We start from the raw sequence: 26,843 nt of genomic DNA, 5'->3' as shown, positions 1-26,843 counted from the left end.
AACTCAAATACGTCAGCTCTGAGCTTTTTGACTATGATAACTCTCTCTTGAGGGAAAGGCATGATTCAGCTCTGGTTGGGGGTAGGGTAATGAGAAGGCAAAGCATGAAAATGCCAGCTGGGGGCCTACACAATGGTGGGATGTAGTGGTTAAGAGACCGGAATCTGAAATTGGAAAGACTGGCTTTGAATTAAACTTCCTAGCTGTATATTCTTGAGAAATTAAAATCTCTAAGCTCATGTTTTTTTACTATAAAATGTGGAAAGGAATATGTTTACCTCATTGTGCTCTCATGAGGAATAAATAAGTCAAAGTGTGTCCAATGATTAGTAAATTATTATTATCAATATCATAGTTATTATTTTTCTACCCTCCTATTATTTACTAAAAGCCATCTTAGATTTTAAAAGAAGAAAAATATTTATTACCCATTAGTGTTAAAAAAAAAAAAAAAAAGACAGGCCAAGAAAAGCTCAGAGATCCCTGGAAAGACTAAAGGAATTCATGCTTATGCTTTGGGGGAAATGGGACCAGCACTGACACAATCAGTATTCCCAGGGGTCTTGGCTTTGTAGCTGGTTCTGCCCTAAGCTATAAGCTGAATAAAGCCATTATTAACCTTAGTGTTTCCAATAAGGTTGTTGCCTCTGAGTTATGATTTGAAAAGCAACTGTAATATAAAATAGGTGGAGTTCATATGTATAAAGCTCAAGGCTACAAACACTTTTCCATAATTAATATTTGGATATGTCCACTCTACCAGAGCCTGTTCATTTAAGCCCTTCCCCCCTTCATTTCCAAAGATGATGCTTTAGACTCAGAAGGTGTTATTGTTTAAATTGAATGAATTACACTTACTTTAGTCCTGGTGACCTGTGGACCATGTTATCACTTCTTAAATCCTTCTCTGTGCAGGAAAAGTGCCTCACTGTGCATTTATTAACTTGACAAAGCAATTTAATATAGAGGAGGGGGCTGCTGTGTAAGCCAGTCCAACCGTGGAGTTCTAGTTTTCCTATGTAAAAATAATGTGGTGGTGTGGCTATGGAGTCTAAGGGCTTCGAACCTCTTACACAGAAGACTCTTCTAACGAATCTGTTAGAAGAAAATGAATCTGAAAAGCTGACATTCAGCCTGGTAGTGATTATGCATCTTCAGGATTGTACTTATCAGGCTTGTATGTCCTTTTATGTTTGTTTGTCTCTCTTCTATTCTTCTGCTAAATACCCTCTTTATCACTTAGTAATAATAGCAACCATTATAAATTATTTAAAGCCAACACCTTTGCCCTAACTGGTTTGGCTCAGGGGATAGAGAGTTGGCCTGCGGACTGAAGGGTCCCAGGTTCAATTCCAGTCAAGGGCATGTACCTTGGTTGTGGGCACATCCCCAGCAGGGGGTGTGCAGGAGGCATCTGATGGATGTTTCTCTCTCATCGATGTTTCTAACTATCCTTCTTCCTTCCTCTCTGTAAAAAATCAATAAGATATATTTTTAAAAATCAAGTCAACACATTACATTTTTCATATGAAAGAATGCTATTACTCTTGCTGGATCTTTTTTAGATCTCAGGATTAAAACTTCACATTATATCTCATACAGCCTGCAGTAAGAGAGAGCGCTTGGCACACATACAAGAAACATCTAACTTCTTTAAGGGGGATTGTCAGGAAGGCTAGGAGATGTCTAAGTTGAGATCCAAAGCAGGTCGGATTCATCCAGAATCGATCTATTCTGGAAACCCTTGACTTTGATCACACGGTTTGTTGTTTAGCTTCCATTTCTCTTCCTCAACTTCCTAACTCTCTCCTATTCTTCTTTTAGGGACCAGATCCAATGTCATCTCATATCATTTTCCTTTATACCTCTTCACCATACCCTGATGATAAGTTATTCCTCACTTGGTTTCCATTTTCAGTTTGAAGGCACTTTTTACAATATTCATTATTCATTTTTAAATGCATTAATTTATCAATTCACAAATATTTATGAAACATCTGGAGGGCAGAGGATGTCTGTGTGAAACAAGAGATAGGGTCCCTGTCCTTCCCAGAGAAAGAATCAGCAATTTCATATAGTGTGGTAATTGCACATATCATAGGCTATAAGAATCCTAAGGGTCTTGGTGGGTCAGGAAAGACACCTTAGGAACAGATATATATATATATCTATATATAGATATAGATATATATATATATATCTATATATATAGATATAGATATCTATCTATCTATCTATCTATCTATCTATCTATCTATCTATATATATCTCAAAGCTCTGTAAGATGAGGAGGAATCAGCCAGCAAAGGGTTGGAGGGGACCAAAGAACCTTCTAGGTCAACAGAACATTGAGTATGAAAGTCTAGAAGCCAAAGAGAATATGAAGAATGCTCTGGAGAAAAATACAGACAAGAGCTTGGTGAGGAAATGAAAAAGTGGTAAGAGATGAGCCAGCAGAGGCAGACAGGGAGCAGCTGGTAGAGACCAGTATAAACTATGTTAAAGGATATGAACTTCATTCCCATAGAAGTGTGTAGGGGAGGGGAGTGATTAGCTCACATTTTGGTTTTAGTAATAGTCCTGTGGCAACAGAGAATGGAATGGACTAAAGGGATAAAAGATGTAGAAAGTACAGTTAGGAGGCTGTGGCCATGTTCATTTACATTACAGTTATTCTTTAGGTGAATGACTGAATCCCACTTAAGAGTAAAACCTTGTGTTGATTCCTCTTTGTACTCATAGTATCTATCACAATGACCACCATGAAATTCAATTTAATTAACATTGATCCCGATCCAAGGAAAATACTGAGATTGAGAAACATTTTTCACAATGCCTGCACAATGTCCAGATCATTTTAATAAGGTTTATTATGGAAGTTCTCTTTACTTTGAGGGAGCCCTTGAATGACAGTTTTGATTTCAGGCAAAAGTTAAAGCGTGGTGTAACAATTTAATAAACAATAAAATAAAATGAATTTTTATTTAAGCCATGTGTTGAGATTTCACAATCTCTGCTGCTATCCTTCATATCCCCCAGCTTAATTTCACTCCTTCGCACTAAGTTATCTTGCATTGTACTCTTTCAGCAAAATAAATCTCACAGTGCTACATATTCTTATTTGCATTGTCCTTTCTTTCTGGATTCAAATTCTTTTACAGCTGTTGTAGAATGAGAGTACCAACTTCATTGGAAATGGAGGGAGGGGGAATCTCAAACACAGCAGGAAACAGTTATGTATTCAAGGTCAGACAGAGCAAGAAAAGCGAATCAGAGCCCTTGCCTCAAGTAGGCATTTGCTCTGCATGTACAGTTATTGAAAGAAAACCAACAAATAAATGCCCAAAGCATTTGAAGGAGTCGTCTTAGATAATTATATTTATAAGTGACACCAAGCTTTTCTATTTTAGGTTAAGTGAAGCATGTATAACCTATTCTGTTGTATTTTCAAAGACCTTGAATTAAAAAAGGAAAACTTTCATAAAGGCACCTTTGCAGTGTCAAACATGAGCAGAAAATTCTATAAATAGGACATGCATAACATGTACCTGCTATTTTTAAAAAGGCAGAATAATTTCTGTATTAAGATTTACTCTGATCAATGTTATTTAAGTAAAAGTACATAAAGTTTGAATAAAACAACTTTTAGATACACCATATGGTTCTATTACAAATAAATGCATTTAATTTTCTACATGTTACTAAAAAGAAACTGGCTATCAACATTTCCCTATGTTATAATATGGTGTGATGCAGTATAATAAATTATAGGACAATATAGATTATTCCATTTTTTAACATTTAGGATTCTGTTTTGAGTTTTGTCCCAGAGGCCAATGTTTAACTATCCGCCCCCGTCCCCACCCCCCTCCCCCGCCCCGCAGTTGATGGGATCTTTGAAGCAAGACTAACTTCTGTTAGTCAACCTAATCTCTAATCTCAATGTGGACCATACACTATAGGAAAATCATTTCAAAAACTAGATCAGCTCTCTCTTGAACCATAATTATGTGCAAGGTTTTATGTTATAGTTGAAGATGATGCAGTATATATCTACCAAACAAGGCTGCATATACTGTATATGTGCCAAAGGAGTGGGGAAACACACAAACACATCAACAAGAGGAAGAGTAGCATGAGGGCAAGGACTGTGTCTCTCTGGCTCCTTGTTGACTCTCAGTACCTAGTACAGTGCCAGGCACAAAACTGATTCTGAATAAACACATTACTTCACCAAAAGAGAGGGCCTTGTGTTTAGGGCCAGGACAATAAAAGATGAACAGGAGGAATCAAGAAAAGGCATGTAGGTAGGACACGTGGAAGGTAAGTGTGAGGAATAAATTGTAGATCACAAGCCCAGTGTGGGAAACCAGTGGATGTATAGAAAAATAAGGTAAGGATAAACTATGCATGTCTTGAGTGCTTCGATGCTGAATTTACATCTTATTTAAAAATTACTGGGAACACGATAAGCACTTTTAAGAGAAGAGGCAAAATACAATTTTAAAAATAAATATTAATCTTGAAGTTATGTGGAGGGTGGAATGAAACAGAAAGGACTAGAGGTTAGAGGTCCAGATAGGCATCCATTGCCAATGTTCATATGTAAATAGGTGAAGTTTGGAATAGGATGTAGAGAAGAAGGGCTTTTTTCTTTTCTAGGCTAAAGGAACTCTTATTCATCTCACCATCATCATTTTCTTCATCATCACTTAACATCATCTTGTTACTGAGCACTTAACGTGTGCTGAGCACTGCATAAGGCAACAATTTATGTCCATCCTTCCATTCAAAACTATGAGATATATGCAGTTAGTATTCCCTATTTATACATGAGAGAACCGAGTTGATAGGAGGTCAATTCTTTTACTAGATGACACAGAGCCAGGTAAATGGCAGAGTCAAATGTGTTTTAGTCTGAAGCTTCTTACAGACTTAAACCCCAACTCTTCTCTCGAGCTGGTCTGTGATGTGTGAAGAATCCACATAATGGGCTGGGAAATAGTAAAGAGAGAAGAAGAGTTTGAAAATGACACCCAACCTTTGTGCCTGGGACACTGGAAGGATGTGGGTACCATCAAAAAACTCACTTAGATGAAAGGAGTCGTATGTATACTTAGAAATAACAAGAGCTAATGTTTTCCGGGTGATTAATATAAGCCAGGAACTATGTTAAATTATATATACATTAGTTCAAGCAATTTGTTAAAAACTTTGATATGTGTAATATCCAATTTAACCCACATCATCATAAATATTACAGATAAGGAAAAAGAAGCCCTCAAAAGAAATATGGATTGTGCTTTACAGTAGGTACTCAAAAATAAAAATGTTTGTTGAGGTAAATGAATGGGGCCAAGTGAAATTTTCATTGGAAAGAATCAAGAATACCTTAACCCCACAAAATATTAATGCTGTTCTCTCACATTATAGGAGAAGGTATAATTCACCATTGACTTAATCATAATGTAATTTTATCCCATATTAAACTCTGTGATATATTAATAGTACCTATGTATTCAGAAATATAAGCAATATGCTTTTAAGTGCAAGCAATTTACATATGCAAAACACAATTCTTTCCTGTTTTTGTTTTGTTTTGTTTTTTATTACCTCTTGGCACAGAAACCAGGAATTACAATTTCTCATTTAAGGTTTTAAATATTTTGATAAATGGTTTTGTTAGGAAGAGCAGTCTCAAAGGCTCTATTTTTTTCCCCTCACAGGACCATAAAGGAGAATTCTGAGAGCTAGTCTTTCCTCTTTGCATAGTAAGCAATCTTTGATATTCCAAAGCTCTGGGGCCCTGGCCTGTAATATTCTAGATCATAATAGCATTTGTATAGATAATTATACTTCATCCACTTACTTACCTCACACTGTGACAGATGAATACTACCACTACTGCTAATCATCCTCATTATCATCATTGACCATTTACTCCTGCTGGCCACTGTGCTAAACTACTTCCAAGCATTATCTTTTTAATGCTCTGAGATGCATGTGGAAAGTCATCTAGCCCAGTCCGGAATGTATGATTTATGAGTCCCCTCTACAACTCTCCCCACTGGGAAAGACTGACATGTAAATAATGAGCTGCAGGCCTGAGGATGTAATGAGCACTGAAACAGAGAAGCAAACCAGGCAGGACTGGGGCCCAGAGGAGGAGAACCACTTCCCTGGGGGGATGGGGACCGCTGCCAACAGAAGGGACTGCTGAGCTGAGTCTTGAAAGATAAGAGAGGATTTGTCTTGTGGTTGAGGAAATAAGGCGTAATTGAATCATTATTGTATAAGATTTGGTAGGAATTATGGGTGTACCCATACTATCGATTAAATGGAGTTGGGGATAGGATGGAGGAAGTGGAAGAGAAGGAGAGGAGGAGAAGAGGTTGAGGAGGAGGAGGAGGAGGAGGCAGAGGAGGAGGGGGAGAGAATTTAGAAAGGGCTCATTTTTATATCTGCTATTAAGCTCATTTGTATTCTTACACTTTATGTAAAACATTAAATTTGGGAGAGAAGGGTTCCATATTTTGAACAGCACAGTAGAAAAAACTGTTTAATAATAATTCTATTAAAATCTTTCTATATTTCAAACACAGTAGCTACCATTGCACATATGTTATCTCATTTTCTCATTATATAAGAGAAGAAATTAAAACATTGAAAATTGCCCAATGTCTATGAGCCATTCTTTGATTCAAATGTTTCTTAAGAGCCTATGATGTGTCTGTCAAAATTTAAATTGGGTCAGCCTGATTCACAAACATTTGTTGTTGTTTTTTTGTTGTTTGTTTGTTCTTTTAAATATATTTTATTGATTTTTTACAGAGAGGAAGGGAGAGGGATAGAGAATTAGGAACATCGATGAAAGAGGAACATTGATCAGCTGCCTCCTGCACATCTCTACTGGGGATGTGCCCGCAACCAAGGTACATGCCTTTGACCGGAATCAAACTTGGGACCTTTCAGTCCGCAGGCCGACTCTCTATCTACTGAGCCAAACCAGTAAGGGCACAAACATTTGTTTTAACCATTACGGTAGTTGTTTCTCTAGTCAATATATATATTGCATATTTATTATTATCTTGAAAACTCTCAAATGACTAAAAACAAGTCCTGTTGTATAGAAATCAGAGTGTAAGGTGATGAAACACATTTCTTGTCCAGAGCATGATAAAGATTTAGCACAAGGCAGTGTATCATTACTGAAGCAATGCACTGAGTGCTGAGAGTTAATCACTTGCACTGATAAATCCCATTTTTCAGGGCACTTATGATCTAGCAGTTAACATTTTTCCTATATAATATAGGGTAAGATAAGGGAGTACTTTACTCTTGCAAAACAGTATGCACAAAATAGCTATTAAGTCTTAAATGATCACATGAGACAGATAATTAAATAAGATGGGATTTGAAGCCTAAATTTAGGGCTGTGCTTGAAACACTTCTTATAGTGCTGACCTGGTTGTTCCATACAGAGTCTGACAAAATACTAATCATTAATATTTCCCTTGATTTCTTTGAGATGGGGTAATAGAGACCTAATGAACACAGATGATTGTTGACCTTGGGACCAGAGCTGGTAAGCAATGGAGCAAGGACTTAATCCAAGCTGTATGACTATAGAGACCATTATCTTCACTCCGTCACTATATACCTCCCTTGGGATGGTGGTGAAAATTACATGGAATAATAAAGGTTTTAGCAGGGTGTGTATCAAATAAGTGCGCTCTTTTAAAATCAGATTCTTGGACAAATAGGTATTGAACACTCAATTGCTGCCACTGTTCTTGGCATTAAATAAAATAAAATAAAACATATATCTCTGCTCGTGGCACTAATCTGTTAGTTGGAAGAGACACAATGAGCATGATGAACAGCAAACAAGTAAATAAGTACTATGCTGCATGATCACAAAGTGCTCTGGGAAATTGTAATAGAGCACAGAGGTGACAGGAAGTGTCCAGATGGGATTGCAAGTTGAGATAAGGAAAAGCCTAACCAAGTCATGTGACTTGGCTCAAGCCTGGAAGGGAGTGCACCATGCAAATGCCTGAAGGAAACATTCCAGGAGCGAAGGGCAAGTAGGAGAGCTCTATCTACAGTGAGCACAGACCTGAGTTCCAGGAACTGCCGGAAGCCAGAAGCCCAGGGCTGGAGGGAGGGAGCAGCTAGGAGAGCAGCCAAGTTGAGGGCAGACATTAATGGAAGGGCAGCGTGTGCCGACCACGCTGTGCTTTTCAGGCCATTATACATCAACTTGGGCTTTTACTCAGAGAGAAGTCCCCCTGGAAGTTTTGACAGGAGGTGCCCTGATCTGAGGCTTCAACATTTCCCTGCAGTGGGGACAGGAGGAGAATTTGCTAAGAGTGGAAGTAAGGAGACTAGTTTGGAGGCCACTGCAAAACTCCAGCTTGGAGATGGTGCTGGCTTAGGCCAGGGTGGGAGCTGTGGAGGTGGTAAGAGGAACCACATATAAGTTGCTATTAATATTTTCAAATTGGTCTTTGGCCAAAATTACAACCAGTCAATTGTTGAGCTGAAATGTGCTATATACTGTGTATCCCTGATAGTATTAAGCTCCCACTCTAAGAAAGGCATTATGCCAGGCACTGCCAATGGAAGAGTTGAGAATGACTATTCCTTCCCCCTTGAGAGCTTAACTCTAGTAAGAGGTTAATACTTCATAACTATACATGGAGGCAGAATGTAGTCATATGCATTCATCCAGTGAATATTTTTGGGGTGCAGTTCTACGTTCTGGAGCTAGAGCTGTGGATACACAAGACAAAAATTCCTGCTCTCCTGGAGTTTATATTCGAGTAGTCAGAGGAAAGATAGCCAGATAAATATAAAAATGATATAGCATCTTAAAAGGTAATAATGAGTGACTTCATAAAGATCAAAGCCATGCCTGCACAACTCCGTAGTGTTGAAAAACTAGGAACAACGTGAGATCCACATAAAAGAAAGTGGTGTAATAAAGTGGCATGTCCAGTCTGCAAATTAGTATGCAATAGTTAAAAATACATAAGTAGATCTGATGAACCAATGAGACTAGTTACACACCCAGACATATTAGTCAAAAGAGCAAGATGATGAAATGAAGTGCAAAGTATAATGTCTCACACACATACCCAATTCTATGTGTACATACATGTCCATAAGGCCATAATATATTTTGGAAAGATATATATATATATATTTTTTATTGATTTTATTGATTTTTTACAGAGAGGAAGGGAGAGAGATAGAGAGTTAGAAACATCGATGAGAGAGAAACATCGATCAGCTGCCTCCTGCACATCTCCCACCGGGGATGTGCCCGCAACCCAGGTACATGCCCTTGCCCGGAATCGAACCTGGGACCTTTCAGTCCGCAGGCCGACGCTCTATCCACTGAGCCAAACCGGTTTCGGCATGGAAAGATATATTGGGTGGCAGGTTCCACCTCATTCAGGGATCAAAAAGGCTGCCTAGACGTTTCACATCATTTGCTCCAAACCCTCTGGGGAATGTTAGCTCCAGCACCTCCCGTCTCAACCACAGACCAGGCTGCAGGTCATTCTCCACAGCAGTGCGGCTGTGTCATCCTGTATCGTAAGCCTCACCTTGAGGACAGCTCCGACAATGACATACTGTGCTCTGTCTCTGGAAAAGATGAAACCCTCAGAGCGGACAGGATTGGTCCCAGGGCCTTCTTAGGAGTTTGGGGGTGACTGGAGCCCCATTCTGGCCTCCTTTCTCTCCTCCTTTGTCATCATCTTCTTGCCCAGGGCCTCACTCCATTCAGCCTTCTCAAGTTCAGTAAGTGTAATACACTCTCCTGCCAATGTGCTCGCAGATAAGGTTTGTGTTTACAGACTCGTCCATCCCCCTGGTACCTGAGCTTGATTTCAAAAAGAGGTGTTGGGCCCTAGTGGGGTTGGCGCAGTGAATTGAGTGTTGGCCCACGAACTGAAGTGTCCTGGGTTGGATTCTGGTCAAGGGCACATACCTCAGCTGTAGGCTTGATTCCTGGCCCTGGTTGGGGTGCATGCGAGAGGCAACTAATCAATGTATGTCTCTTACATCGATGTTTCTCTCTCTCTGTCTGTCCCTCTCCCTTCCACTCTCTTCAAAATTCAATGGAAAAATATCAGGTGAGGATTAACAACAACAAAAATAAACAAACAAAAAGGGGTTTAGGAACCACAAGCATTGCCTGAGACTGTATATGAGGAACTCACTGTTACCCATAAGCCACTATACATAAATTCAGTTGTTAAAATGATTAATATGAATTCTCCCACACTCTCCACTGTACGCAGATGAAATGTTATTGTTATTATGGACCTTCTCACCTCCTCCACGGTATACAGATTGGGAAATGCTATTAATATTAATCTCCCTCCTTCTGTCACTGGGAAGGCATTTGCATGAGCTGTGCTAGGCTTAGAAGGCCAAGGATTATTAATCATCTCTACTCCTAGTACCATCTAACATTCTTACTCCTTATTTTACTAGGTGTACCAGTTAATAATGCGGATTTTTTCAATAGATGGAATTACACATATGTTGATATATATGTGATTTGGTATGTATGCTATTTTGTTGTATTGGCAGCAAGCTTCAAAACTTCATATGTCAAATTTTCCGAAGGTGTTAACATCATAGATATTTTTATGCTTAAAAATATCGAATTTTGTGCCAAAAAAAGAGCATTTGCGGGAAGTTTTAATTCGTTACTTCATTTTGAAGAAAAAGTTATCATGTACTTTGGGAAGCTTATGGTGAACATGCTCCATCTCAAGAAACTCGTGAATGCTGGTTTAAAAACTTTAAAAGTGATGATTTCGATGTGAAAGACAAAGAACGCCCAAGTCAACCAAAAAAGTTTGAAGACCAACAATTACAAGCATTATTGGATGCAGATGCATGTCAAACTCCAAAACAACTTACAGAAAGATTAAACGTTGCTCAGCAGACAATTTTCAATCGTTTACAAGCAATGGGAAAGATTTTAAAGGAAGGAAAATGGGTACCACATCAACTGAATGAAAGACAAATGGAAAACCGAAAAGTCATCAGTAAAATGTTGCTTCAATGGCATGAAAGAAAGTCTTTTTTGTATTGAATTGTGACTGGCGATGAAAAGTGGATTTATTTTGAGAATCCCAAATGCACAAAATCATGGGTCCATCCACGTCAACCATCAACATCGACTGCAAGGCCAAATCACTTCGGAAAGAAGACAATGCTGTGCGTTTGGTGGGATCAGGAAGGTGTGGTGTATTATGAGCTTCTAAAACCAGTGAAACTGTTAATACTGATTGCTACCAACAACAAATAATCAATATGAATCATGCTTTGATCATGAAATGACCAGAATGTTCCAGAAGACATGACAAAGTAATTTTGCTTCATGATGATGCACCATCACACACTTCAAAACCAGTTAAAGACACATTAAAAGATCTTGCCTGGGAAGTATTAACCCACCTGCCATATTCACCAGACCTTGCTCCTTCAGGTTACTACTTGTTCTGATCGAGGCACATGCACTTTCTGAGCAGCACTTCAAAATGTACGAAGAAGTGGAAAATTGGGTCTCTGGTTTGCCTCAAAAGAAGAAAAGTTCTATTGGGACAGTATCCACAAATTACCTGAAAGATGGGGAAATGTGTAGCTAGTGATGGACATTACTTTGAATAAAGCACTTTTGATGTTTCTCTTGAAATTATCATGTTTTCTTTGATGACAAAATCTGCCATTATTAACCAGTATACCTAGTATAAGTTTACAAAGTGCTGGGACATGCTTTATCTCACTTAATATTCAAAATGAAACTGAGGCAGATGCTGCTCCCCCCACTTTGCAGATGAGAAAATGGGCTCAGAAGCGAGAAGTCACTTACCCAAGTTGTTGTTAGAAAGCTAGGATGTAACTAACCTAAGTCATCTTCTTCCAGACTCTGTTCATGTTTCACAACCCATGCTTTGGCCCTGAAGGAAGCTGTAGCAGGTAGACTTTCTCTCCCATAGGAAAGTGTTTCCCCTCTTTCTACTCCAGGGCACATGGCGGGGCTGGTTGACTAGCGAGATGCAGAAGGAGCACCTGAATTGGACTTATTTGTTTTGTGATTGTTCACACCTGTGTGAGGGGAGTCCATGTGGGAGCCTATGTGCCACACCTCCATCCCATGTTCTTGAGTCTCTTTGCTCCTGTATTTCACTGTGAATGTCTGTCTCTGTGTCCCTTTTTTAAGTCATTAGATACCATGCTCCCTCCTGCCCCAGGGCCTTGACATATCCCATTCTCTTTGCAGAGTCTTCTCATTCTAGTTAAATCTCAGCTCAAATGTACTTGACTCAAGGAAGGTAGGTTGAGTTATGTCCCTTAAAAATGTGGTCAAGTCCTAACTTCCAGCACCTATGAATGTAACCTTATTAGGAAATAGAGTCTTTGTAGAGATAAACAAGTTGAGGTCATATTGGATTCAGGTTAGTCCTAATCCAATGACCGGTGTCCACTGAAGAAAAGGAAAGTTTACACACAAACAGATACACAGGAGAAAATGCCACATGAGGCTGGAGATAGAGATTGAAGTGATGCCTCTATAAGACGAGGAACACCAAAGACTGGCAGCAACCACCAGAAGCTAGGAGAGAGGCGCATGGAAGAGTCTCTTTAGAGCCTCCAGGAAGAGCCCAGGCTGGTGACATCTGAATTTCAGACTTCTGGCTTCCAGAATGAAGAGAGAATACGTTTCTGCTGTTTTAAGATACCCAGTTTGTGGTAATTTGTTGCAGCAGCCCTAGGAAACTAATACAGAGCCTTCCTGGTTTTTCCAGGACAGGACAGGTTCTTCTAGTACATGTTTTCATAGCATCAACAATTTTTTTCCCTAAATAGCATTGTATCACACCTGTGGTTATATGTTTGCCTGGTTTTTTATTTGTTTGTTTTTATCAATGCTTATCCCCCTTATTAAAATGGAAGCCCTATGAAAACAGAGATAGTGTTGGGTTTTGTTCATCATATTGACTAGCATAAAAACAGTAAAGAATGCAATAAGTACTTTTTAAATGAAAGCAAGAGTGTATGAATGAATGAATTGATGAATGGCAAGAAGAGAGTCTAGCACTTGTAATTTTGGCCTTAGGGTTGGGGGTATGGAAAAAGGGTCCATCTGAAAGCAAAACAAACACCTTCCTTTCCTCTTTCCTTTCTTGTTCCTTCTCTCTCTCACTCGTTCCCTCATTCTGCCCCTCTCTTTCATTCTCTCGCCTTTGTCAAGTTAGAGTCAGAGCATTTGTCTTTTTAAAAGTCTGTGGGGAATGGTAAGATTTACAAAACCGTTCATAACATCACGAAAAACTGTCAACACCTACACTGATGATAAATACTATAAAACTGTGAAAAATAAATAATTTCTTTCTATAAGTGAGAGAATTTGGATGTTGTTTATCATTGTCTTCTTATCAAACAGCACAATAATTATTTGTCCCATCAATTTTGCATAGAATCCAAAATAGTAGACAATTTTTATTTGATACAAACAGTAAAAATCATACTTTTTTTCTGTCTGTAAATTAGCTATTTATAAACATATTCATATACTCTTACATTTTAAAAATTAGAGAAAAATAATGTTGCATAATGGTTGAGGGCAAGACCCAAGACTTAAAGATCAGCTCTAACCACTTACTGTTTGACCTTGGGCATATTACCCAACTCCTCTCTGGCCAGCTTTTAATTTCTGTCTCACGGGGCTGTCGTTGGATGGAATAAGCTAAATATGCAAGAGGAATTGGCACCTAGTAAAACTCAATACATTTTAGCATTATTATTGCTATTAGACATATGATTTTGGAAGAGACGATGGTGAGTAGTCATTGAGATAATCTCATCTATCTATGTTTTAAGTACAAATTACAAGTCATTTTTCTTTTTCATCTTTCAGAATTAGAAAGCAATGAACAGCAAAGGGAGGTGAGTGATGGTGGAGTTAGGGATGGCAAAGGGATTTTGCAAACACATTTCTTTGAAACAAAAAATTCTGAAAGCTTAATTAATCTTTATTTTTGGCAAGGGAGTAGGGAGCATTAAAAGTGTCAAAAAATTAAATTAAAGTGCCCTATTTCCATTCTTTTGAAGGCATTAATTTATTTTTATGGTAATGTTTAAAATTCAAGTTTTTGCACTTTAGCTTCAGTCAAAATGTCAAAGGATTATTAAAAACTCAGGTTAACAGAATGGTTTAAAGACTCAGAATTACAATTAATTTGGGGGTTGAACTTGTGATCAGACAAATCAGATTTTAGGAGAAAATCAAATCCACTATGCATATCTGTGATGTTTGCTCCTTCTCAAAGAAATAATTCCTCATACCAACATTTTCAGTGACTTCTCTGTTGAAGAATTTTGTGGCCAGTTCATATATTTACATTCTTGAACAGAACAGCCACGCTAGAACTTCCGTTGTTCTCTTGGTGTCAAAAAGTATCACCGTCTTTCCATCTCAGATTTAAGGCTGAATTTGCTGGCAGTGGCTCCTACCTCCACTGGAAAAGTACTGGGGTTTAAACAATTTCTTTAAGGTTCTATTTGGGCTAGAGAAGATAAAGTTCATCTTCCAAGGATGCCGGCAGCTTGCTATGTTTTTCTGGGTGTTTCCTATCTTGTCTTTGTGGCAAATTTTGGGATCACAGTCATATTAGGGGCAGCTAAAATAGAAACGGAGCTCCTCGGTGGGTGGTCTGGACCACAAGCAGGCATCACCCCAGGCCAGAGTGTCCTGAGATGGAGAGGCCATGCAGGAGAACGAGCCACCCCACGATTCCTACAGTTCCTATGACTGTCTTGTGAAATAGATAGGAACATGCCTGTCCAAGCCAGTTTGTCACCCTCCCTCCCTCCCTCCCGCCCTCCCTTCTCGAGGCCGGCAATTTCCATCTGCAGCTTCTACTGCCTGTGTGTGACTTGGCCTGCCAGGCCTCCCCAGTGTGCCTTCCTGTTACGCCTCCTTGTGAGATTCTTTCCTGTACCTTTATCTTTTACTATGGCTCAGATTCATTCTTCCTTGTTGTTGTGAGCCAGAGTTCCTCTTTGAAAAAAATACAGTAAGGATGGGAACTACTGTCAAAGGGAGAAAATAAAACACAGAGACCTAAACGGTTCTGACAGGCATAGAAGTTACATTTTACATCTCTTGTCCTTTTGACCGAAGTAATGCGGCTCAGAGCTTATCAAATTGTGATACATTTTGTGTTTGTTCAAGGGTCTACACTGGAGGCTGAGTAACTGGAAGGCACAGGATCAGAGAAGCGCATGCAAGCTGGTCAATTTGTTTTCTAAGTGACCGTTCTTAGATGCAGAATGAGGATATTCTCTCCTTATTCTAAAACTTAAACTGGGAATAAGTATTCATGATCTAGTCAGAGTTGAACCAAGCTGAGGACATAAGTATCAACACTCAGGATTCTTGTAGAGTGATAGTTGTACTAAATTTGGCAGTTTATAGATCGCTACCAATCCAACTAACGTAAGTGCTCTTTAACACAAGCTTAAACAAAGAAAAAACAATAAATTGGCTGAGAGGATCAAAAAGGTAAAGCAAAATGGCACCGATTAAAGAGTTTCCTTCCATACCCACCCCACAAGGCAGAACACGCTCAAGGAGGCACTTTCTTTCCTCAGACTGGAGGTGGTGGACTTTATTATGGCTTCTCTCCGTCTGCTGCTTGGCTACAGTTACCATATTTCCTTTCTAGGGAGAGTCAGATGATAGGGTTTCTCCTTATGGCATTATCTCATGAAAATAGCAGGGCTTCAACTACAGCAGCCCTAGCCTGTGCCCTGGAACCAGATCTTTCTGTTGTTCTCTAACTTCTGACCATCAAAGGAAGGCTTGCTTCTCTCTTTTCTTTCCCTAGCATTACATGTTACAGAAATGGAGTTGTATCTTTGCGTGTGTGTGTGTGTGTGTGTGTGTGTGTGTGTGTGAGAGAGAGAGAGAGAGAGAGAGAGAGAGAGGTTAGCCAGAGACTTTCCCCCTCATTTATACTCATTTATTGCATACTGACTGATAGGCATTGAGGATTAACATTTGGCATACTTGCTTGACTAATTCAAGGGTCTACATCGGAGACATAAGTTATATAAGCAAAACATTATGTTGAATAATACATACTCCTATGATATTATACATTTTAAAGCCACAAAAGATCCCATATCTAAAATCTGAATATAATTATTATGATATTTGCTTCTATTTGAAAGGAGAGACAAAAACAAAACAATGTTCTAGGAAGAGCTTCCCAATATACAGGTTGCTACCTGTCTTAACTTTCCTTAACTCAACAAAATTAGGTCATCACAAAAAGAATGTTAAGGTATGTCCCTTCGGAGGTTGGACAAAAGTTAGTAAGCAGATACCAAATGCCAGGTATGCTCAAGAGTCTGTTCTATGAGGTGTGAGGTTTACTGAGACATGTTTCTGTGACTTGTGAAAGGACAACTACTGTCAAATACACTTGGGAAAAATTGAAATGGCTAAAATTTGTTTGCAATAGAATAGGAGTTTCACAGGAAAGAACTTCCGAGATGAAGAGGATACCCAGGGAAATGCTTGTTCCAAGTCCCACAGTCAGTGAATGGTAGACCCCGGGCTCAAGCCCAGGTCTCCCACACTTTCTTTTCTCAAGAAGAGAAGGTGCTGGACTTTCTCTTTCTCTCCTTGCTTCCCCCTACTGGGGACTTTCCTGCTAAAGAGGACAACATCAGAGGAGGAGCAAGGTAAAAGGAAAGACAACCAGGAGGACTGGTTCATTCTCCCAGAGGACTAATTTATCCATTAATAGCCAATCAGCTTCTCCATGGGATACCAACTGGAATCTCTGATAACAAACCAGTATGATTATTTACTCAATAGTGGAGTCTGGCAGAGGTTCCCTTTCCTTACCTTCTAAATATCTTTAGCTATCAATAATCATTTGTAGTTTATATTTCTGATGATTCTTTCTTTTTATCTAAAGTTTAAAACAGAAAAGTTGGTAGAAGAGGTTGTAGTGAGGATAAATAGTGATAGTGATGGAAGGTGACTTGGGGTTTTGAACACACAATACAATATACAGATGATGTATTGTAGAATTTTACAACTGAAACCTATATAATTTTATTAATCAATATCACACCAATAAACTCAATAAAAAAGAAAAAAATTACATTATTTTTCAATTATAGTTGACATACAATCTATATATATAAAAACCTAGCAACCGGCCGACTGTTCAACCGGTAGCTATGATGTGCACTGACCACCAGGGGGCAGACGCTCAATGCACAGGCATGGAAACATGGAACAGACTGATGAATCTCAGAGGAAAGGGAGGAGGGGGAAGGGCGGGAAGAGATTAACCAAAGATCTTATATGCATACTAGAGGCCTGTTGCATGGATTTGTGCACCGGTGATGTCCTCGGCCTGGCCTGTGAGGATCGGGCTGAAACCAGCAGTTCGACATCCCCCAAGGGGTCCCGGATTGCGAGAGGGCGCAGGCCAGGCCGAGGGACCCCACCAGTGCACAAATCCATGCACTGGGCCTCTCGTAGTATATGTTTCATGTGTACAACATAGTGATTAGCATTTATATACCTTATGAAATGAAGACCCTGAAAAATCTTGTACCCATTTGATACCATACATAGTTATAACAATATTATTGACTATATTCCCTATGCTGTTCTTTACATCCCTGTAACTATTTTTATAACTGGAAATTTGTATTTCTAAATTCCTTTCACCTCTTCCAGCCATCCCTCCAAACCCCTCCTATCTGGCAACCATCAGTTTGTTCTCTGTATCTATGAGTTGGTTTCTCTTTTGCTTGTTGGCTTGTTTTATTTTTTAGATCCATATCAGTGAAATTTCTAATAGATTTTACATGTAAATGGAATCATGTGGCATTTTTCTTTCTCTGTTTGACTCATTTCACTTGTATTGCTAGCTATTCTGACTTTGAGAAAGGCACTGGGTGGAGTGAGAAGGCTTCCCTGAGGAAGCAACATTGCAGTGTAACTGAGGCAGTCAGGGGCCTGGTGGAGGTGTTTGTTCACTTTTCTGAAGGGTGTCGCATTTACTGGAGGGAGTAGAGAGAGAAAATAGCACTAACAACATAGCAGAGTGTGAATAACAAGATGCAGGTGAACATCTGCACACAAATCAGCCGTGATATTTTTATCTCGTCAGCTGCTATCCCCAGGACGCGTGCAATCTCTTTGGAATCTGCTCACTGGTGCTGCAGGAGGGAGTATTCTGTATTCTCAAGGATAACTGCCCTCTGATTTCTTGACTCCTTGGGATGCCTTCTGCAACAGATAAGCCCGTTGTGAATGTATGGAACGACTTGTCTTGCTCAATCTGGGTTTGAACCCCAGAGCTCTAACCTTTGCAGCACCTTGAGCAGTGGATTATTGGAGCCAGGAAAGAATTCCAAGAGTGCTTAACTCAGAGACAGCAAATGGTCACTTGTTAAGTAAGGAATATATGTGAGGTGCTGCGTGACCCTTGGCAAAACCCTCTCCATTTTGGGCTTCACCTCCCAGGTCTGCAAAGTGAGGAAGTTGTAGTGAGTGAAATCTAAGGCCAGCAATGCTCTGATCCTCAGCCGAAGGATAACGGGTAAGGTTGGGAGGCTGGTCACTCAGTGTGACACAAAGCATTCAAAGAGCACAGAAGCTCAACCTAATACATAAATAAGGAGTCAATTTAAAATGACAATTCTATGCTTTGCATATCGGAAAGCCTGATGTAAGTACACTGCTTTGGCATGCATGTGGGGAACACTTCTGTACTGCAGGGGAGTGTAACCTGGCACAACCTTCCCGCAGGGCAATCTGGCACCATATTTAACAACTGAAAACGCACACAGCCTTCTTGTAAGGCATGTGAACATGTTTACACAGGAAACTAAGCCTTTGTACAGGCATTGTGATTTCATACATATTGATTAATCTGAGGTGCCAGGCATTGTGCTAAGCCAAGCTATTGAGTCCCAGGAAGGGCAGAAATGGACTGTGCTCTCAAGTGCGGCTGGGTGTCCCTGTGAGATGTGCAACCAGTATTGATAAATGCAGTGTTTCCCAAACTCCAGGCATTTGTACACCACCCTCACAATTGTCACTGTATGCAAATGCCAACTTTAATATTATTTAATTAATTTTTCTCTAAATCAACTCATTTTTCCCCCTTAAAGACCACCTCATTTAGCCTCAATCTAAGCAGACATATGTGTAGAACAAACGTTTTGGTGTGCTAGTAATATTTTTCTAATTTATGCTATAATAATACATCACTGCTGGAAAAAAATCCATCCATGTCCCATCTAATATCCCACTTTGGGAAATTCTGGATTAATGCCAGATGGTGGCAGAGTGACAGTGCCCCCTCCTATGCCCCATAAGACTTTCTCACTCAATTTCCATAATGCTATTGCACACCGACATGCAATGTGTAGCTACCAGCGTTTCACTAGCATTGGTGGCATATCCTACACAAAAATACACCGACATCCATTTTCCATCATGCACTCGCCTTCCAAATGTTTGGCTCAGACTGTTGATAGGATATGATATGTAACAGTGGGTTTGTGATTCTGAAGCTGTAATGAGTCAGTGCTTGAAATCAGATCAGAAATAGTAAGAGTCTTATTAGCACAATGAATTGGCCAAGAGGTTGGGAAGGAGCCATGATGTGAAGCCCTGATGCTTCCACAGGACAGAACTCAGGCTGGTTTGATGCAGGCTACATGGACTGGTCTAAGGAAAGTCAGAAAAAAGCTTCAGCCGGGGATGATTTCTGAGCAATGTTTCCTAAGAGTGTAAGTCAGAAAGAAGGGAGATTTAAATTTATATTGTATACATATCAACAAATATTTGCTTATTTTCTAAAAAAAAAAAAATCCCTTAGGAGACACTCTTGGAAGTGTGCCATTATTGAGTAGGAGATTATGAAAATATTTTACACATTTAGGTACACATGGTGAAATTCTAACAAACTAGGCTTCAAATGACAATAGAAGGATAGTGTCAACTTGAAAACAGTAAGACAAACAAACAAATAAAAAACAAATAAAATAATAAAAGGAGTGTGGCCTAAAGAAGGATTCCTATTTCCCTCAGCACTGGGTGGCAGACATCGATTCTCAAACCTTGAAGAGATTCAGTATCACCTGAGGAGTTTGTCAAAAATACAGAAGTTAGGTGGGCTCCCCTCCATAAATTCTGATTTAGGACCTGAGGTGAGGACTGAGAATTTCCATTTGGGGCAAGCTCCGAGGAGATTATGATGCACAGTGCATGGCAAAACACTGACTTAATTGACAGCTAGTCAATTAATGTGGGCAGAGGAACAGTTGAATTTATGATAGTCTACTCATATTTTCAGTATTAGTTTAATAATCCATCTTCAGGATAAATACCTCTTAAAACTAATTTTTCATTCAGTTTTAACTTGTTTCTTCTATTCTAATATAAACTCCCTCCCCCAACCTTTCAACGTTCCTGAAATTGAGGGGTTTCTTACAATTGACATATTATTTTTCTCTGAAAAGACATTAAATCAATGCTACAAAAATACAATGAACTATGCCTTAAAAAATTACAACATTCGCAAGTGGCCTCAAGGTTCATGACATGAGGCCCTTTGTAATAGTGCCAATTCCTGGGTTTGAATGGTGAGTACTTTCAAACTAGTGTGTGGCTGAGGTGATTTGTGCTGTGTGAGCCCAGCAAATTGCCCAATGTTACAGGACAGCCTCACTCTTCAGAAATGCAAGGACTAGCCCTAATTAGTAAAGCAACGACTATCACCTCAACAACAACATATTTTGTTTCCTTGTGAAAATCATCCCCCAATATAGCCAGTGGTCAATGCTAGCGATGGGTGTAGAAAGGTCTAAGAGTAATTTTTAATATAAAAAGAGGTATTTTAAATAAGTCAGGAGTTGAACTGTGGCAGCAAATAAGATCTATTCAATGAATCATACAAATAGTTTGAACTCATGGAGCTGTCCAGTGTCTAAGTGACATTTTATAACTGTATTATGAAAACTTAATTATATTATGGGAGTTAAGAAGATGTCAGATATTTGCTGAGACTTTTAGGGTCTAACATTATAAAACTGCTGTATACACTTACATGTACTTGTGCATAAAAATAGACACACAAGTGAAATAAATCAGAGAAAGACAAATATTGTATGTTCTCACTTATACAGGATGGAGTAAAAGTGGGTTTACCGTTCTGAGTACTCAAAACACAGAGTTTATTCTTATATTATTATTTATTCATTACTGTATTATTTCCCGTACAAACAACTATAAACCTACTTTTGTCCCACCCTATCCAGGGAATCTAAAAAAACCAAAAAACAACAAGCTCATAGAAACAGAGATGAGATTTGTATTTACCAGAAGCAGGGGGTACAGGGTAGCAGATTTGGGTAAAATTGGTCAAAACATACAAACTTCCAGGTACAAGTTCTGTGGATATAATGTATTGCATGGTGACTATAGTTAGCAAGACTGTATTGTATATTTGAAAGTTGCTAAGAGAGTAGATCTTAAAAGTTCTTATCACATGGAAAAAAATTTTTGCAACTGTTTAAAGTGATAAAATGTTAACTAAACTTATTGTGATAATAATTTCATGATATCAAATCATTATGTTGTACACCTTAATTTTATACAATTTTATCTCAGTAAAACTGGAAAAATATGTCAAAAATTGTACACCAAAAAAAATATATTCATATACAACCATTGAAAATATTTATGTATATACACATCTACACTTATATATACACACATGCCTATAATTACACATATATAAATATTTCTATACATATCCACATGGATCTATAAGCATCGCTCCATAGATATGTGTACACAAACACAAACATACACACACACACATATATATAAACATACATATACTAGTACATATACATATATATACTGATATAAATAGTATGCATTTCAAGATACTTTAAAAATTAAATATTTTTAATTTTTAATGAGGTCTATCCTACACACTGAAAAAGTCACATTGTAATGGCTTACTCTGAAATCAATTTAAAGTAAATGGGAGGTGAAAATACTATTCTATTCTTTCTCCTTTTGTTCTCCTGTTTGTACTTTTTTAAATGTCCGACTGCACTCTGCCTTGCATTTTATTCATCAATGTGTATGCATCATCTCTTCATTGTACTACAAATTATTTAAAGGCAATGATATTCTACTAGTCTTGGTATCCTTCAGTGTCTAATAGAGTGATCTGCATATAACAGAGGCTTAATAAAATCGAAGGAGTACTAAATGAATAGGTGAGGCAGGAAACATAAGCTCCATACTGATTGTTACCAATGACCTTCTTAAACTTGGGCCAGTGAGTTTATTTACTTGAAACCCAGTTTACTTGTTCTTACAACAGGCTTGATTTAGTTAGACTCTAAAGAATCTTTGTTTTACATATTAAAAGTTTTCCAAAAATATGAATGCTTTACAACAACATTATGGTGATATATGTGTATATATATATGTGAGTGTATGTGTGTGTGTGTATACAATGATTTTAAAATACTCCAAGACTCTGCTAAAAAGAAACATTAAAATGATAGATGTGATGGAAAACAGCTTTGAAAACTTAATTACATTATGCAAATGTAAGGTAATCTTTTATATCTTGATGCAGATTTCTGAATCAGTTATAGGAACATATTCCAAGTAGTAAAATGTCTAGGTAACAAATGAATGTCCCTGAACAGAGAAAAATAAAAATCTCTATACTATTTATTTAAGGCAAAAGTTCTCGGCTCTTACATCTTCCTGAAAATTGTTTGCTAATGTTGAAAAGATAACATGTTAAATGGTAACATTCTGTAACAGTAAAGACATGAGTGGATCTACCTTAAAAAATTTGTCTTATAGTCATAATGAGGTAATTGCCAATCTACAAGAGTGATGATAAAGTGGATTATGCTTTTTATTTATTCATTTATTAGTTCATTCAACAAGTATTTATTTTGCATTGGATACGATGTTTGGAAGTAGAGACTCAGTAGTGAATAAAAATGATAGGTTTCTTTCTTTCCAAACTTTTCAATCAGATAAGAAATATAAAAGTTAAAAAACATGAAAACTGGGTGGCATACTGGTGAGAATGCAGACAGCTTAAAGAGACAGATACCTATGGACTCTGGGGGCAAATTTTATTAAGCCTCGGTTTCCTCAGGGATAAAAATGGAATAGTACTATCACTAATCTCATGAGTCTTTTAGAAGATTAAATGAAACCATGGACATAAATCACAGCATGTGATACATAGTAAATTCTTACTAAATGGTAGACTTGAAGGTGTTGCTAGAGATTTCTTTGCCAGCTATGCAACTTCAAACAACTCCAAATAGGCTTTCCGTCATGTTAGAATATTCTAAGAGAGTCTTGCTTTATTCACAATTTAGATCTCAAAAATATATGCCATGTTGCTCTTTGACAAATAAACTGTGACAATGATTAGATTTTGTGTATAGTCCCTTCTAAAATCATGTGAAATTTGTTGTAAGAGTAGGCATACAGGCCATGGAACGAATTTTGGAGTCCTTCCACTAATAATACATTCACAGGGCTTCATTCTCATCTCTTTGTGTGGCTCTCTCACACTATAAAATTGCATTGCCAATATCAGTTAGTTGAGGGGGGAGGGGACATTTTAAAACTAGGAATTGGATGTTTCACTTGGTTGCTCCCTCATCCATCTTAATTTAGACACCATAACCTCATGGCACCTAGCACCCACCCCCTCCAATGATGGAAATAATGCCCATGCCCATGAATGTTTAAAAGCAAGAAACAGAAGGGCATCCATTTCAGCTTCAAACACAGACACATCTCAGTCTCCTTCTCAAGTAAAACCCTAAGCAATAACCCTTTTAAGAACTAAGGATTGAAATAATAATACTCTTTGTTATGCTGAGTTCATAAATCTAAGTAATTCTAGTTAGACAGGGTTCCTTTAAAGGATATAGCTAACAATTAGAAATGTGTGTATGACAGGAGGCAGTCAAAATAAAAGGAATTGTCAAAACTGGAAGTCTTCAAAAATAAATCACATCCTGAATATTAATATGTTGCATAAACTTAATTTGTTGCATTTTACATTTAAGATAATTCTGGCCCTAACCGGTTTGGCTCAGTGGATAGAGTGTCAGCCTGCAGACTGAAGGGTCCCAGGTTCGATTCCGGTCAAGGGCATGTACCTTGGTTGCGGGCACATCCCCAGTAGAGAGTGTGCAGGAGGCAGCTGACTGATGTTTCTAACTCTCTATCCCTCTCCTTTCCTCTCTGTAAAAAAATCAATAAAACATATTTTTTAAAAAGATAATTCTAGCCAGGAATAATATAATGTAGCTGGCTCAGATCTGTTTTCACTTCAAGGATTGTAGAATTAGCATATTTTTATTATACTAATACAAAATTTCTTAACATTTGTTCAATTTTTTGAGTTTACCAACTAAGACACTTTTTTACAAGTGTGAGACTTCATTAATATCAAAGTTCCATTTTTTACATGACACTTTTTTTAAATTGATTTCAGAGAGGAAGGGAGAGTGAGAGGGAGATAAAAAACATCAATGATGACAGAGAATCATTGATCGGTTGCCTCCTGTACCCTCCTACTGGGGATTGAACCTGCAACCCAGACATGTGCCCCAACCAGTATCAAACCCAGGACCCTTCAGTCCACAGGCCGACACTCTATCCACTGAGCCAAACTGACGAGGGCTACAAACAGCAATAATATTAGAGAAAAATCATAAATTTGTTTGAATATTCCCTAAGTACCATATACTATTCTTAGGTTTTACATCCATCAATTCACTTAAAATAATCTAAAAAAAGAGAGCAGGTAATCCTTTTTATAATTATGAGGAAATTATTGGTGGGAAAAATGGTAAATTTTTAAATACATTGGGGATTCTACTTAGTTAATAGCAGACTAGATAATCCTGAGCAAACTAAATCCAACAGACAATTTAAAAGCCTGGAAAAAACATCCCAAATTTTTAAAAAAAAAGCATTAAATAGCAACCCAGATTGTAAAGAATTAGCAGGCTGATATTTGGGGAGAAATAGAAATCTAGGGCCAAGAACACAGAGCACTCAGAGGCTTTGGTCTGATGGTGTTTGTTGATCCAAGGAAGATGGCTAAAACGCTGAGCTAAGTTTTTGGTAGACTAATGGGGGTAGCAGAAAAAAGTTGGAATCCAAGTAAACTGTTCTTGCTTTAAGGTGGGACCTCCGAGTGCTGCATAGGGAAGGAAAAGATGAAGCAAAGTAAATGACTATCCATAAAAACTGTGATTCATCTGGATGACCCAGAACATCTAAAACCCAGATTTCCATTAAGGTCATCCCAGATTGCTATTGTCCACGGGGGCCTGGGAAGGCAAAGGGAAAATGACTTGCAGGGCTCAAATGATTTCTACTAACAATTATTGAAATACCATGATCAGCACACACCCAAAAATGACCAATACATGAGGAGACACACATAAGAACAGCAGAGACAACAGAAACACTCAAAGAATTCAAATACTGTAATTATCAGAAAGGTCCAATTCAAGGAGATAAAAATCAAGCCTGAAAATTTTGAAAGGCAACCTGAAAATATATTTTTAAAAAAACAAATGCAATGGATTTAAGAACAAAATTTGAATGATAAGAGTGAAAAAAAAATAGCAACGAAAATTAAAAACCAACAGATGATTTCATTGACAGTTTAAGTGCAACAGAAGAGAGAACCAGTGAATGAAAGTTAGGTCAAAAGCATGGAGACATCAAAAGATGCAAATGACCAAGATATGAAAGAAGACACAGAGGCTTTATGGAAAGTCTGGCATATGTTCAACAGAGCCATGGAAAGATCCAAGAGACAGAATGGGGCAGGGCAATTTTAAAGAGATAATGGCTAATTTTTTTTCCAGAATTGCTAAAACATACAAATTCATATATTTGAGAGGTTTAATAAGTACTGGCAAGAATTCAAATTTTTAAAAATCTTAAATATTGTAGACAGCTTGCCTACAAAAAAAACCCAAAAAACCCAAGAGTTATTCCAATAGCTTCTCAATAGCAATATGAGAAGCAGTAAACAGTGGAATGATATTTTCAATATGTTAATAGAAAGTAATGGGCAATTGGAATTCTGTATCCATGGAAAACATCCTTTAAGAATAAAGATAAGATAGACATTACTGCAAAAATATTTAAAGGGTTTTCTTCAGGCAGAAGAAAAACAATACAGAAAGGAATAAGAACTACCATTTGCAACATCATGGATGGAACTGGAGAGCATAATGCTAAGTGAAACAAGCCAGTCAATGAAGGAAAAATACCACATGATCTCACTCATTCATGGATAATAAAGACCATTACAAACTTTTGAACAATAATAGATACAGAGGCAGAGCTGCCTCAAACTGATTGTCAAACTGCAGTGGGAAGGCCAGAGAGAGTTGGGGGGCAGGAGGGAGGGGAGTAAGAGATCAACCGAAGGACTTGTATGCATGCATATAAGCATAACTAATGGACATAAGACACTGGGGGGTAAGGGAGGGTAGGGGTTTGTCAAGGGCGGGGGGGGGGGAAAAAGGACACTTATGTAATACCCTTTGTAATACTTTAAGCGAAAAAAAAAAAAAAAAAAAAAAAAGAACAGGATAAAAATCTGGGCAAATCTAAATGAGCACTGACTATTTTTTAAAAAATATATTTTATTTATTTTTCACAGATAGGAAGG

At 38.1% G+C, this 26,843-nt stretch overlaps 1 protein-coding gene across 4 annotated transcripts in view; it reads right to left on the bottom strand.

Annotated features, from left to right (window-relative positions):
- JAKMIP2 (janus kinase and microtubule interacting protein 2) overlaps positions 1 to 26,843 on the bottom strand; it is a 124,006-nt gene that overhangs the window by 56,644 nt on the left and 40,519 nt on the right. Inside the window, exon 1 of one of the 4 annotated variants that reach the window (XM_070414659.1) lies at positions 1,371 to 1,418. The exons of the other annotated variants lie outside the window; for them this stretch is intronic. The gene's annotated coding sequence lies outside the window, so the exon portion shown is untranslated. Of the gene's footprint in view, positions 1 to 1,370; positions 1,419 to 26,843 lie in introns of those variants that run through there. 4 annotated transcript variants of the gene reach the window in all.

The sequence above is a fragment of the Myotis yumanensis genome, unplaced genomic scaffold (genome assembly GCF_028538775.1).
Source record: "Myotis yumanensis isolate MYYU_CA2020_CCGP unplaced genomic scaffold, mMyoYum1.0.hap1 SCAF_5, whole genome shotgun sequence".
Lineage (NCBI taxonomy): Eukaryota > Metazoa > Chordata > Mammalia > Chiroptera > Vespertilionidae > Myotis > Myotis yumanensis.
The sequence above is the reverse complement of the archived record's forward strand: the minus strand, read 5'-3'. Positions and strand labels throughout refer to the sequence as shown.